We start from the raw sequence: 17148 nt of genomic DNA on the forward strand, positions 1-17148 counted from the left end.
GTTCAGTCATGAATGACTCTTCATAACTGGCAAAGATACTGGAGTGATTTGTCTTTTTCATCGGCCAGCTCATTTTACAGATGAGGAAACTGAGGCAAATAGAGTTAAATGAGTTGCTTAGGGGTGCACAGCTAGGAAGTGTGAAGCCAGATTTGAATTTGAAAAGATGAGTCTTTTGACTCCAATATCAACATCCTATACATTGCACAAATCTGTCTGCCCTCGAAGAGGATGGACAGTTTTCAAAAGTATTCACTACATTCACTACAAAGTATTCATAACCATATGGAAGAATGGTACAAATCACTAATAATAAAAGAAATGAAAATCAAAACAATTGTGAAGTTTTACCTCATACCCTAGAAATTGGCAAAGATGAGGGAAAAAAAATGGGGATGATGAATGTTGTAGGAATTTTGGAATTATAGGCACACTAATATAGTTGATGGAGCTATGATATCATATAACCATTTTGGAAAGCAATTTGGAGTTGTGCAAATAAAGTGACTGAAATGTCCATATCCTTTGAACTGGAGACTTCACTACTGGACTTATATCCTAATGAAGCCATAAACAAGAAGAAAGTTCCCACATACACCAAATATTTATAGCAGCACTTTTATTCTCATAGCAAAGAACTGGAAACAAAATAGATGTCCATTGATCAGTGAATTGTTAAACAAATTGTGACACAAAAATACAATGGAATATTTCTATACTCAAAGAAATAATATGTATCATGTACAAGGCATAGAAAGGTCTACATAAGCTGATACAGAGTGAGAAGCAGAATTAAGAAAACAATATGAACAATAACTATAACAGTGTAAATTGAAAAATAAAATAAAATAATGAGGATTAAAATTTTAAAAATCAAGCATGACTCAAATGAAGACAAATAAGACTTCCCTAATTCATCCTTTAACCAAAATAGGAGATCCACAGATATTACAAATGTATGTTTTCAAACTTTTTTCAGCATATTGAACCATTGTGCTTAATTTTTTTCTTCTCTTTCCCCTTTTTTGTCTCTAAAAAAATGCTATTTGTTAGTATCTCTGAGAGGAGAAATGGGAGGTATGATGATGGTGTAGAAAAAAGAAAATATCAACAAAAACTTATTTTAAAAAAAGAAATAGCTACTTTCACCCCTTCTTCCTTTCCTTACTAGTGTCTTTCTTTTACCCTTTCTTCTCTTTCTCTTCTTAAAACCCTAGTTTCTCAGCTTTCCCTTTTCCTCAGCATCCTTTCTGTGTGGATAGTTAGGCCAAACTTTTTAAAGTGATGAGAGAATTCATTTTGGAGCCTCCAAAATGTTTGCAGTTGGATGCCAGCATACCCTAGAGTATTTTTGACCCAGTCAGCCCTAGAAGTTCCATTCTGGAATTGTGCTGTCCTAATTGATGAGTGAATGAGGACAAACTCAAATGGTCCACTTTATCTAGCTGATTCCATTAATGTTTCACATTCCACCTTAGCCATCTTCTTGCCAATACTCCAATACTTGCCAATGTGTGTACCCCTTACTTCTGTTTCTCCTTATAGGAAGTGTAATGGCCCTTACTGTTTGGAAGCATCTGCCATCTACTCTAAACCCCATCTCCACTCATTATACCTGTAACTTTCTAAACCAAAATATCCTTCCCTGGCCATCATGGCACTTCATATTTCTCTCAGTACATTATTAGCTCCTTGAGGGAAGAAACTGAGGTTTGTTGTTGTTGCCCTTCTTTATATCCTCAGCATTGAGCACAGTGCCTAACACGTAGTAGGCACTCAATAAATGTTAATTGACTGACACTGACACTGAGAAATGGCATTCTGATAGTGGCAAGTATCTATGATGAGCTTACATCCCTCTGTACTGATAATAATGATCAGTTACATCTTTCAAAGAAATGAATTATGTAGCAATTTAAATGACTACAAGCATCTACCTGAAACAAAGACTCATCTCTTATCTTTAACCCCAATATTCTTCCATCGACACAATGTAGTTTCAAATCATGAAATACCATGTTATTTGAAAATTTAAAAATTGAAGAAATCCTAACAGGCAATGAAAAGGTATGTGATTATGGGGGCAGCTAGGTGGCGCAGTGGATAGAGCACCAGCCCTGAATTCAGGAGGACCCGAGTTCAAATCTGGTCTCAGATACTTAATACGTCCTAGCTGTGTGACCCTGGGCAAGTCACTTAACCCCAGCCTCAGGGGAAAAAAAAAAATAAAAAAAAAAGGTATGTGATTAGATATAAATAAGCTGCAGAATATTAGTGATGAAGAAATTGATGAACAAAAATAATGGAAATACAGATATATATAGATATAGATATAGATATAGATATTATGTATATATAAATGTTATGTGTGTTTGCTAGTATTATTTGTGAGCAGCAACATGGTATAGTGAAAAAAACAACTAAATATACATCAGAAGAACTGGGTCAGATATTGTCTGTGTGAAATATGCTAGGCTCTTCACTTTTCTGGGTTAGTAAGTATATTACCTACTCCATAGGATTATGAAGAAAATACTCCATACACCTTAAAAATGCTTTTTTAAATGCATGTTTTTTGAAATACCACTTCTTCCTGTGAGCCATCCTGCAATACTTGGTTATCTTTGTACCTCTGGATAATAGTCTTAATATAATGATAAAATTAAGACATTACCTCTGGAGCACAGCATTAATAACATTCAACTCTCTCTAATACATATTCTTTTTATTGCTATGACCAAGACACAAGTCTTAATCTCTATCTACTGAAATTTCCCCTTTGCCCCCTATTGAACAATCAATAGTCAATAAAGATTTAAATACCTGCTACATGCCAAACACTTTCCTAAGTACTGGGGATACATTGAAGAAAAGGAAAGATAGTTTCACCTTCAAGGAGCTTACAATCTAAAGGGGAAAACAATAAAACTTTTCTGTGGATGATAATACCTGTAGTACCTAATTCTAATCATAGTTGATAAAATCAAATAAAATTAAATATGTGAATGCTTTGCAAATCCTAAAGTGGCACAGTAAGTGCCATCTATAACTAGTCCATCAAAAATTCCTGAATGAGGAACCTTTGTCCAACAATCTAGATCAAAACCAGTTTATAACTTAGTAAATAATCTTAGGAAATTGAATGAGTTTCAGAGAAGTTGTGACTTGTGTTGGTCATACAGCTATAGAGTATTATAGGCTAGATTTAAAGTTGTGTCTTTCTGACTCTAATATCCTATCTAAAATCTTCCAATTTACATTGCCTATCATCATCATCAACAACAACTCAGTCTAGCATTCAAGGTCATTTCCTACAATTTGGTTCTAAACTGTCTTTTCTGACAAAATTCATATTGCTTTCCTTTATACATTTTATATTGCAGCCAAATTAGATTATTTCCCAATTTTCAAGTTGCCCATGAATTGTCTGGAATCCTCTGTTTTCATCTTTACCTACTGAAATTTTCCCTTTCCTTTAAGGCTCAATTGACAACAATCAATAGTCAATAAAGATTTAAATACCTGCTAAGTGCTAAACACAGTCCTAAGTGTTGGGGATGCATATAAGAGAAAGAAAAATAGTCTCACCTTCAAAGAGTTTACAATTTAAAGGGGAAGACAATGCAAGGGTATTACTACCTACTCTTATTCTCATTTATATGACAATTATTTACCTGTCGGTCTCTCCCTTTCACTTTCTCTTTCCACCCTTCTCCCCCTCCCTCACTCCCCACCTCCTCCCATTATAAGTAAATGCCTTAAGGGTAGTGACTATACCTTGTTATATATTGGTATTCCCAGTGCCGAGGTCATTGAACATAGTAGAAAAGAAATGCTTTTTGAGTTAAATTGACCTTTTCTTGCTTTCTCTTTTTCTACTTAATGACTGTCTTTTCCTTTTTCTTTATTCTAAACTTGTGATTTAGCTTTCTTAATGGTATCCAGGAGCATAGCTTTAGCAGCCTTAATGATTAGCCCCGTGGGCTTAGGAAGTGATTCTATTTTAACCATGTTTCTGCAAGAACATTTTTACTTGGCATGACATCTCTGTAGTCGTCTCTAAACACAATCAGTTGATGACTTAACTCGTCAAATTAAGCCCACCCTGATGAAATACCTGTCTACTTAGCAAACCATTAAGAACTTAAATACCACTATCCAAAAGCCAATGCCATGTAATGACTATTCCTAATGGTTCCTCTTTCAGAAGGCAGGTTTCAACATGCTACTTAAGGAAATAGAGCCTTCTTTGGAGTAAGGCCGGATAAAACAGCTCATGTTGCTGTATGGATTCTATCTCCCTTTAAAAATAAAAACATATTTCCTACACTTAGTATTTTCTAATCAGTATTCTTTTTCCAATATTGATTTCTGGAATTATTCCTGATAGTTAATAGGAAAACATTAAATATATACTTATTTGAAGAATTACTTATTTTAGTACTAATATTTATTTGAGTAATAACTGTTTATACTTATTTGAATGCTAATTATTTAATCTTTAAAATTATTTTAATAGAATCCCAAATCCCAATTATAATTTAATATTTTATTCCACATATAGCATTTTACATTTATGAAACATTTGCAATCATACTTTGTATATAAAATTGTTTATATCATAAGTCATAACTAGAAATGTCATCCTTTCATAATAAGCAATTTCCTTGGAATGGCCATGGAATGACTTCTGACAATAAATAGCATGGAAAGAAATTAAGACATCAAATTCAGACATTCCTAATCTCCAAATTGCAGTATCACAAACTGCATGTGAATATATTGTCAGGCCAATGTATTTATTTCTATGAGGAATATGATCTGAAGAGAAATGGAAAACAACTACAATGTCTGCATTGTATCAAAATACCAAGTTGATTTATAATCTTTTGTAAATCTGTCTTGTTCTTTGTCTTACATTGTAAGAGCCTGAAAGTCAGGGATTCTGACTTTCAAATTTCATAAAGTCACAGACTTTAAAAAGAAAAAAAAAAAAGAATGTTAGAGATTGGTAAAAGATTTTTCATTTTACAGATGAAGAAAATCAAGGCCCAGAGAAACAAAAATTACTTGTACAAAGTCCCCCCAAGTAATGAGTAGCCTTCTGTATGAAAATATTCTGTTATGTCAGGAGAGAGGAAAGAGACAGAGAGATAAAAGACTAGAATAAACATAATCACTGTTGTCACTGAATTTGTAGTCTAATAGGAGATGATGACAGATAGACAAGTAACTATGATACAAAATAATACATAAGTAGATAAGAGAGGTAAAAATAAAGTGTTATATGAAGACTAGGGTTGCTAGGATGATTTTTAAGGTCATTACCTACTGGAGATATCAGGGAAAGCTACATTAAACAATAAGAAAAGGAGGGGAAGGAAATTCCAAGAACTGCAAGAGAAAATAGCAAGAGAAAAGAAAGTAATTCAGGAAAATACAAAATTTATTACTTGAATTAATTATACATTTGTCATTATACCAACCAACCTACCAAAGAGTTATTTTATAGAACTAGACAAAATAATAACAATATTTAATGAGAGAAACAGAGACTCTTTAAGGGTAATGATGTGGAGGTGGAGGGAGGGAGAGCAGAAAGTAAGGGTAAGTACATAGAATGAACAAATTTCTATGTTATAAATCAGTATCCCTTTTGGAAGAAAATTTTGAACACTGCATTTTAACCACAAGAAGTAATTCCAGAAACAATTTTTATTAATTTATATCAATCTAAGTATTTCTGCTTAGCAGTTATCTCACAACTCTTAAATTTTCTCTTTCTTAAAAAAATTTTCATTTCAGAATTAGAGAAATAGTATTTAAAGCTTGGAAAAACCTACATGAACTGATGTTGAGTGAAACAAGCAGAATCAGGAGAACTTTGTACATAATAATAATAAAATTAAGTGATGATCAACTGTGATGGACTTGGCTCTTCTCACCAACATGATGATGCAGGACAATTCCAAACTTGGGATGGAAAATGCCAATCACAGATAGAGGGAACTATGGAGACTAAAGGTGGACCAAAGCATAGTATTATTACCTTTATGTTTGTTTGTTTGTTTTCTTTCTCATAGTTTTTATTTCTACCTTTTGGTCTGATTTTTCTTCCACAACATGACAAATATGGAAATATATTTAAAAGTAACACATATATTTAGCCTATATCGATAAGATTGCTTGCTATCTTGGGGAGGGGAGAGGTAAGGGAAGGAGAGAGAAGAATTTAGAACACAAAGTTATACAAAAATGAATTTTGAAAACTATCTTTATGTGTATTTGGAAAAATAATATATTATTTTAAAAATAAAGATATAGCATTTTCAGAAAACAGACAAAATTCCATATTGAGATAAAAAATAGTTTAAACTTGTTTGTTTCATCAAATAGTGCAATTTTGGGGGTTTTTTAATTTACTTTTTTTTTAAATAGTGTAATATGTATAACTTTTCTCATACTCTTGAGGAATCATTTTCCTAAAATATTCAATCCCTCTTTGATCATGCTCTTTGAGGTTTCTCATCAAAGATAAACTCAGGAACCTGAAGTCATCAAAGACTTCTCCTCTCCCTTAGTTTGATCATTACCTGATTCCAGTGTAAGTCCAGTCATCTCCTCATTAGGGACAAGTCTTTCCTGGGTTTATCAAAAGAGATGAGAGGAGGACATTATTTTGGAATTATTGTTAATAATAACTAACATTTCTATAGTGCTTTAAGATTTACAAAGTGCTTTACACATGTTCATATTAATTTCACAATAACCCTATAGGAAAAGTGTTATTATTATTATCTTTATTTTTAGATCCTTATTTAACCTTATTATCCAGACTCTTCAGATTTACCACAAGAAACTCAGGCTAAGGGAGGTTAAGTGATCTATCCAGTTACACAACTAGTAAGTATCTGAGATAGGATGCAAATTCAGATCTTTATGATCCTAGGTAGTAATATTCTATGTCTCTTTCAAATTAGCTCAAAGGCTTCAAAATGTGATCATTTTAAATATTTCTTAATGTTTCAAAGAGGAAATAGGAGAATTTAGTCTATATTTGCATCTTGAAAATATTGTGTACTAATTCAAAAACAGAAAAGGAGATAAGTAGACAGATTAGAAAACAAGACCCAGAAACAACTGAATTCAGCAATTTAGTATTCAATTAACCCAAGAACACCAATTAAAAGGAAAGGAAGGATTCTTCCTATTGGACAAAGACTGAGAAAACTAAAAAGCAAATTGGCAGATTATAGATTTAGATCAACATCTTACACCATCTACCATAATAAGCTCCAAATAAATACTTAATCTAGATATAAAAGATCTCATCATTTTAAAAATTAGAGAACAAAATAAGATATATTTCACATATATAACTGCAAAGAAAATCCTTAACCAAGCAAAAAATAGATTAAATTTTAATACATAAAAATAGAACATTTTGGTTAGATACATTTAAAAGGTTTTTTAACAAGTTTTTCACATTTAGAAGTGATTTTTAAAAATGTTTACATCATTTTCATTTCAAATATATGCTCAGTGGTATCAAACTCAGATAGAAACACTAAATCATACATAAGGCTCCCCATGTTGTTTACTTGTTGTTACTATTTATTTTTCATTTTCAAAGAGGAACAAAGACATCACAGGTAAAATCTTTACTTGCATGTGAATTGGATTTAAGTAAGTCAGAGTTTGCAAAATCCCCTAGGCTCACTCTTTCTTCCTGAGTCAATGAAGACCAGTAGCAGTCAAAATGACTGGTGGCCCAGGATGGAGCAGAACACATTTTTGATGTCTCACCAAGTTCTACATATCGACTTAGTTTGGAAGTATAATATTATCTATGTTTTATTACATTTTTATTTTATTAAATATTTCTTCAATTATATTTTAATCTTTTTGGAGACTATACTCAGGAATCTTGTGGTCAGTGTGTGGTCCTCTTGCTCTCATGTCAAAATTGAATCTGACAATATATGTGATCTTCTACATTCATAGTCCCTCACCTCTGCATAGAAGAGGGGGGAAATACATTTTTCTCTATTCTTTGGGACCAAATTCAATCATTATAGTTATTTAGTATTCAGTTAAATGTTTGTTATTATTTTTTCTATTTACATTATTGTAGTCAATGTGTATTTATTTTATTTTCCTGCTTCTGCTTTCTTCATTTTGCATATATACATGTAATTCTTCCCAAGATTCTCTTTACACATCATATTCATTATTTCTTATACCACAGCAATATTACCTTCTATTCATACACGATTTATTTATTCATACCTTAATCAATTGACAGCTACTTTGTTCCATTTCTTTGCTACTACAAAAGTGATGTTATAAATATTGTGGAGTTTATGGAGCATTTCTTTTTAATTCTTGACTTTGGTATATATATTTAAGAATGGGTCAAAAAATATTGACATGTTAACCATCCTTTTAGCATAATTCTAAATTCCTTTCTAGAAAAGATAGACCAATTCTTAGCTTCACCAAGAGTGTATGTGTGCCTTTCTTTTCACAAAACCTCCAAAATCAACCTTTCCTATTTTTTTGGTCACATATGCCAATTTGCTAGGTGTGGGGTAAAATGTCAAAGTAGTGTTGACTTGCATTTCTCTAATTACTAGTGATTTGGAGTAATCTATCATATGGTCATTTATAGTTTACAATTCTTGCTCATATCCATTGAAAACTTATGCACTGAGGAATGATATTCAGCCTCATATATTTGTATTTGTTCAGGTACATCTTGGATATCCAACTCTTTTCAGAAATGTTTGTTGCAAAAATTTTCCACCAAATTAATCTAGTCATACTAATTTTATTCATACAAATATTTTCAATTTCATGTAGTTGAAATAAACTCATATATTTCTTTGGATAAGAATTTTCCCTCTAGCTATATTTGTGAAAGGTATTTAGTCTGGTTCTTTTCTTTAAAACTGTACAAATGAGATCAATGCAAAAGAAGAAGAGATACTATCTCCTAAGGGGAAAATTCTGTGTTAAATATCCTTGATAAAAATCTGAAAATCAAGATATGTAGAGAACTGATACAAATGAATAAGACAAAGAGCCATTCCCTAATAAGCCAAGGTCAAGGGAAATTAAAAGTCATATGATTTTAATGGGTTTTGTATTTCTTGCCTTGTCAATGGATTTAGGAGTAGTCAGGGGAGGGAAATAATCCAAAACTGAAAATAAAATTAAAAAATAAAATGAAATAGAAAAAAAAAAAATTTGGTCTGATTACAACTATTTAGTGACATGCAAATTACCATATCTGATCCTAACTCATCCCCATCAAACAAGTGATAATAAAGATAAAAAGCATTAGTGTTAGGGTTATGGAAAGATGATAATATTGATATACTATTTTAAAATTTTATTTTATTCTGAACTTGAGAAATAAAACAAATATTTTAATAACATAATAAAATAGGCAGGGAAAGATGATTGCACAACATAAAGAGTAATTTTATCCAATTAAATGTCAATAAATATTAGGGGTGGTGACAAGTGGGAACACAGAATGGGAAGTAAATGCCAAAGATATTGGGGAAGTAGAATACATGGTATTTACATAAGATATTTCTAACAGTCAATTAACATCAATACCAACATTTTGAACATGGGACACTACATGCTACAGACAGAATATATTTTTGTGAACCCACAAAGTACTCATACTCTATCTTGCACAGAGAAGACATTTAATTATTATTTGCTGATGAGTACAAAAGTTTTGAAGAAATGAAGTCATGGCTTTAAAATATGTACTATTTCTTTCAAAAATAAAAGTTTAAGAAAAACTTGGTAAAAAGAAAGAGAAATTAGTGGATCTAATTATATTTCATGTAAAATAAAATGACAATAACATTTTAAATAGAATAGAAGGAAACTGATGAATGTAGAGAAAGTAAAAGATTTTGAATGGCTGAATAATGAGTGTGCTGGGATTTTAATATCCTTGTGGGAAACTAGTTTCAAAACTAGTGGAAAAATCAGATCCAACAACTAAAGTGTATCAATATGGAGGCATTTCTTTAGGACAGTACTTTAAGTCTCTGTGCTTACTCTGTTCTATTCAACACTTTTAAAACAATAACTTAGAGAAAAAAATGGCATATTTATCACACTTATCAATGATATAAATCTAAAAGAGGTAGTTAACAATGAGTGATAGAAGGGATCCATAAATACCTAATTAGGCCATGACAATAGGTTAAATCTACTGAAATGAATTCAAATATAAAAGAACAAACTTTTCCTGTACTTGGTTTAAAAAACCAATTGTATAAGTACAGGATGGGGAAGGTAAACAACAATATACAGGTAAAGAAACTAAGGTCTTTATTGGATCACTTTAGACATTTACTAGTTGTGTAATCAAGAGTAAACTACTTAATCTCTCTGAGCCTCGGTTCCCTCATCTGTAAAATGAAGGAGAGCCTCTAAATTCCCTTCCATCTCAGGACTTCTATTCAATCACCTATGCTTAGGGAAGGAAATACAAAGCAAGAGAAACAGCCAAAGACTTGAAGTTCAGATTCAGGCTTGTCTAGACTAGCATGTATGTGTGCTGTCATATTTAGGCAATTGCCAATGTTGCTGTGGGTAGAAGTAAAGTCTTCTCACACCTCCATCCAATAGAATTCTGAGGGATAGTTCAAGATTTGGGAAGAGAGAAGGGAAAGCCCAGGGAGGGGGAGGAAAGGAAGACAAAAAGGGAAAAGAGAGAAAGATGGAGGAATGGGGAGAGAGCAGGGAGGAGAAGGAGAGACAAACAGAAAAAAAGAGACAAGATAGAGTGCTCAGAGAGAGAGAGGCAGAGAGAGCATGCTCAGAAGTTGACTGGTCCTCAGTGGGGAGCTCATCCTGATCAGCTACCAATCATTTTCAACACCTTACCCCTACTGTGATATTGGGAAAGAAAGGTGGAACATGAGAATCAACCAGAAACTACTGCTTGAGCATGTACTGCTGAAAGGTCCAATGGTCTGTGTGTCACCAGAAGGGCCCCAGCTCCAGACACAGCATATGAATGAAAGGAAGGAACCCTGGACATGTGTGCCCAGAAGGGGCCCAGCTACAGGAATGTTCCCCAAAAGAGATGGCCACTGTTATATAAGGAAAAACTTCCTCACAATAAAAACTGTCCAAAATATGAAATGGGCTGTCTTAAAGGTTAATGAGTTTCCCATAACTGGACATCTTCAATCAGAAGTGGGATAATTATGTAATGTGGTCAGACTAGGTTCCTTCCCCCAGAGGGAGGAGAAGGAACACATATAAGCAGTTAGAATGACTGATGAGTCTGTAAGTGTAGCCTCCGAACACGAAAGGAATTTTACGAAACCTGTGTTCTTTCTTATCTAGGTTTCTCATGATTGATATATTCAGAAGTGCCTCAGGTCTGGCTCAGTACATTTGTCCTAGCTTGATAGGTTTGTTAAAGACTCTAGCTTCCTTTGTCCTGTTGGTCATAAAACAATGCTATCTCTTAACTATTACTGGCCACTTGGAATTAGTTTATTTCCTGGGCAAAGCTAGTGTCCTGCAACTATTACATGTACTTTTCATATCTTAGCACCCTAGAACAAAGGTTGAGACCTGGGGTGGCAGTGAACTGCATTTGTCTGTTTTTATCTTCTGTGTCTGTATGCATAGAAGGTTAATATATCATTAACAAAATCAGGTGGATCAGATCCAGTGTAGAGGCACATTTCTGTTTCTTGAAATTCTGAATTGGAATAACAAAGATGACCATTTGTTTGGAATACTGCAAAAATGATTCTGCTTTCTGTAATGACTGGATGCTAAACAAGATCCATTCCAGCTCTAAGATTCCATGAATATGATTGAATTTGGCTTTCAGAAATCAAAATAAGTCCAAAATCCATGGACCATGGACCAGAAGCAGTAGTTGCTTTTGTGCTTCCCACATGCCCGTTTCTCTGACCCTGGAAATAGAGCCCATGAATCTTTCATTCTGACCACATTTTACAGAGGGAGTACATAGCAAAACAGAACAGTACAACACACAAAAGCCATCCATCTGTGAGCAAGCATGTAAGAACTTGTAAACATTGTAATGGAATGTTCAAAAGGGATAGAAACTTAGATGCTTAACACGCACTAATGGCTGGACACATGGGAGGCTATAAAACAGTGGAGGAATTTAAAAGCACAGAAAGGAAAACTCCATGGGAAAGGGAGGGAATTTTCTTGTGTTCCCATTCTTATGACTGAATGTTATAATTGTAAATATTCAAACTTGTGTTAGGCTATTTTGAATCAAATGAAAATGGGTGAGGAAAATTAAGATCTGTGTGCTGCTACTGAGTCACATTGGAAACAAGGCCACAAGTCGAGAAACAGGTTTCGGCTGTCTGTATGTTGCTGACCTATTAAAATGATATTTGGCTGGACTGTTGAGGGCCCATGAGAGTGGAGTGGTGACTTCATTAAAGTTCCACTCCAGCTCCTGGGGGATTTATATTATGAGATTCAGACTCAAATCAGCCAAGGACATCATCCAAAAAAGGCCCCAAATGCAATCTTAAAAGAAGCAAATAAAAACAATAACAAAACCATTTCTGTATAGTCTCAGCCCAGCTGAGAGCTTTATTGAAAATCTTCATCCAATTCCCCAAAGCAGATGAGGTTAAAATGGACAGGTGCAGGGCTCTCTTAAAAAAAAAAAAAAATCTCTTCAATAGATCATATAACATTCCCTTCCCTTAACTAGATAATATAAGATACCAAATTATTTGGTCAGAAATTTTATACTGTAAACAACTGCATTATGAATTATGTGAATCTTCTTTAATCTTTGCATTTTTCACTTTGATCATAAGAAATGCTAGCAAACATAATTACTATGTGCAGAGGCAGTAGGGAATAATGGAAAGAATACTGGCTAAATATAAATCCCACTTTGGCCACTTATTTACTTATTTACTTTGCTTTGTAAAACACTGCTGACTCTTATCTGGCAGTAGGAATAATAAATAGTAAAACACAAGCTATTTCATAGCATTGTGTAAATCAAATGGTATAAAGAACACAAAACCTGTTTTGAGTAGTATCTTTTATTAGAAGTATTTTTTTCTTGCTATTTAGTCATCAATCTGACCAATAAAATAGTAATGTATAGCTTCCCTCTCAGTTTTACTACTACTAATTAGTATTTTATGTACTGCCTATTATGTATCAGGCCCTGTGCTAAGCACTTTACAAATAATCTTATTTCATCTTCACAAAAATCTTAAGAGGTAGATGCTATTATTATCCACATTTTACAGTTGAAACTAAGACAAAGACCAAGTAGGTGACTTACATAGATAGTAGGTGTCCAAGGCTAAATTTGAACTCAGTTCTTTCTGACTTAAAGCCCAACATTAAATCTACTACTGTACCTTATTGCTTTTGGATTTATCTTATCTAGCCCTTTGAGATAAATTGCTTACATGGAAGTTTTGATCTAAGCAAAATTATAGGGAACAATTCATTTCTAAAACCCAAAAAGCAAAGTTCAAACATCAGTTGTAATTAATAAAAAAATAAAAATAATATCTCATGTTAATGCAGTGATATCATTAAAAAGTATTCTACAAAGGAAATGAAATAGATGGCATATTATTATCTGCCTATGAATATGAAGAAACTGAAATGTGGAAAGATAAAATTATTTACTCAATGCCAAAAAAACAATAAATGATAAGACCAAGGCTAAAACACAGATTTCCTAACTCTAAATCCAAGAGGTCATCTTCTATGCAATGCTGATGCTCTACTGTCTCCCTTCCTTGAAGCAGTTGATTAAGTAGCTGATTTGTTCATTTCAAAGAAAAATTATTCTAGTCTTAAACATTCCAATCCTATTCAATAAGCTATGTAAGCCAAGATAGATTTTATACACACACACACACACACACACACACACACACACACACACACACAGATATAAACATCCTTATATCTGTGTGTGTGTGTGTGTGTGTGTGTGTGTGTGTGTGTGTGTGTGTGTGTGTGAAAAAGATGTTTAGAAGAGGAGAAAGCCCTAAACCAAATCCAGGACCAAAGAGAAATAAAGGAAAATGACTGAAAAGTGAGCAAATAACAATAGTTTACCATTTACTTTGCACAAATAATAAGTACAATGTAACAACACTCCTTCTACAGAAAGGACAACAATAACTCTCCCTAAGAGTTCTAGAACCTCCCTGTTAGGTACATTAATTAATTCCATTTAACCAATTAACATCAATTAGCTTTTTCAACTTTGAAGATATTGTATGAACATAAGTACAAACATTCAGTTCCAGGATATTTGGAGGCCATACTTTGCCTTTATAACTTCAATCCCTGAGGAGAATGGGCTCAGAATTAATGTAGTTTTTCACATTTTGCCCTACCAAATTTACTTTCAAATGAAGTATATTTGATGAATGCCTAAACTAGCATCTCTGTTCTCCTGCTCTATCAGAAAAGTCATTCAGGTCTTTGCTCTCCACTTATTGATTACTAAAAATTCCTAGAGTATATTCTAGTTTCAGAACTCTTCACGCTTGCTCACCTGAATTTCTGAAACTCAAAAGGTCATATTTTAGTTATTTGTTAATGTTGTCTGACTTCTCATGTTTCCATTCGGTGTTTTTTTAAACAAAGATACTGAAATAATTTGCCATTTCTTCCTCTAGCTCATTTTACAGATGAGGAAACTGAGGCAAACAAAATGAAGTGACTTGCCCAGGGTCATGCAGCAATGTTTGAGGCCATATTTGAACTCAGGAAGAAGAATCTTTCTGATTCCAAATGTAGTGCTCTATCCATTGTGCCACCTAGCTGCCTTCAACAGGTCATTTCCATCTTTAATCTCTTTCAACTAAAATAGGAGGAAAAAAATACAAAAAAGCAAAGAACATAGGCTTCTGTTCATGGGTCCCATGTCAACTTCATATGGAATGGTTCTATCACGATAGAAATTCTTAGACAATTAATTTATTAGGCTGGCAGTAACCAATAACAAGGGTCAATGGCCTCTCTCAATGAACAAAGGCCTTGAGTGAGAGCTGATAGTATTTTTTAAAAATAATAATTAGCAAGATGGAACAGCATAAAGTTGAGCAATGATATAGTAGGAATTTAGATTATATCATTTGGACCTTGCCTTCAGAAATCCCCTTAATTGGCAGAGCCAAAACATGATTCCAGTCACAAGACAAAAGTTCCTCAGCCATAGGAGTTGCTACAATAGTTTAGATGGTTGAGATTTGACCTTTTAAGTTAATCAAATATCTCCGGAAAGTAGGTGATAGGTGGGGTTAGAAAGGAGGTAATTATAAGACTTTAGGCAAGTTTCTTATGGATGGTAGAAACCAGAAAAGGAATGTAAAATTAGTTTAATTAGCAAAATAGAATTACAATAAATTGTTAATTTTATAGTCCCAAGAACTGTTTCTTTACTGCTACATGTCTCTCACTAACCCAGATAAGAAACAGACAATTTAATGGACAAGCCTTGAATAATTAATAGTTATATACCATTCCTTTCAACATGAAGGGGACCAACAAGTCAATAAAGTTCAGCTAGAGCCTGACTGTGAAAGATTCTAAATTCCAAATCAAACAGTTTATATTTTTACCTTGGTATAACCTATAGCCTAGCGCCTAGAGTACCTTGGGTTCACAGAGATAATATTAAATTTTGGAGGCCTGCCCCAAGAAGAATTTCTCTCTTTAATTCATATACCCAAGAGTATTACTCTGACAAAGTCTCCAAAATAAAATCTAGATAGAGTTCATATGTAGGTTTCCCTGAATTTGAGATGAATTCCTGAAAAGTCATTCAGTATATAATAGGTTTTAATTTATGGAATCCCATAGAAAATACATACAATGCAAAAGACTCACAGGATGTCATGAATATATCAATACATTAAGCACTCAAATAGTCTATTAGATTCTTCTTAGGCAATAAACCCAATTTGGTGGCTCCCTAAACAAGCACTCCCCTTTACCTGAGACCTGTACTGCCTCTGAACAACTCCTGGCAAAAACCTGGAGGCCTAGCAAGATCCAGTTCTTATCTCCTTCAATCTGTCTATCAGTCAATAAACATTTCATGAGTGTTTACTATATACCAGGCCCTGTGCTAAGCAATGGAAATAGAAACACAAGCAGAATACAATACCATCAGAGGACAGTCTCTATCCTCAAGGAGCTTACATTCTAATGGCAGAAAGCTAAAGAGAAGGGTGTGGAAAGGTATCTGGCACAGAGGCATGCTGAAGAAATCTGGATTGCAGTTTGATGAGAAATTTTTTTAAAAAAGTTGGCTTAGATTTTATTGTTCAGTCATGTCTGATTCTTCATGATTCCACTTGGGGTTTTCCTAGCAAAGATACTGGAATGGTTTGTCATTTCCTTCTCCAACTCATTTTATAAAAGCAAACAGGATTAAATGACTAGCCCAGGGTCACACAGCTAGAAAGTATCAGAGGCTAGATTTTAAGTATCAGAGGTAGATCTGAAATCCAGAAGATGAGTGTTCCTGACTCCAGGCCAGGTACTCTATCCACTGAACCACCTACGTGCCCCAGCTGGCCTGGAAACCTTCCTTAAACACAGGTTCTGGGAAGAGCCATACAATCAGAGGGAAGTCCAGTAAGGGCTGAGGTTATTTCTGAGGTGGATGAATTTCAGAGCAAAAAGGGATGTTCCAGGATGAAGAGTTCTATTGGGTAAAATGGAGGAGTCCAGATTGTAGCCTAGTGAGAAATGATGTGGTTACAGTCACACACCTGAAAGATTGTTCTAAAATCCTCATCTTACTGGAAACTGAGTGTCTGCTCATCAGTTGGAAAATGGCTGAATAAATTATGGCATATTAATGTTATGGAATATTATTGCTCTGTAAGAAACGACCAGCAGGCTGATTTCAGAGAAGCCTGGAAAGACTTACACGAACTAAGTTAAATGAGCAGAACCAGGAGATCATTGTATATAATAATAACAAAATTATAGGATGGTCAATTTTTATGGTATTTCTCAACAATGAGATGATTGAGGCCAGTTCAAATGATCTTGTGATGAAGAGAACCATCTGCACCCAGAAAGAGGACTTTGGGGACT

Source organism: Sminthopsis crassicaudata, chromosome 2 (assembly GCF_048593235.1).
Source record: "Sminthopsis crassicaudata isolate SCR6 chromosome 2, ASM4859323v1, whole genome shotgun sequence".
Taxonomy (NCBI): Eukaryota; Metazoa; Chordata; class Mammalia; order Dasyuromorphia; family Dasyuridae; genus Sminthopsis; species Sminthopsis crassicaudata.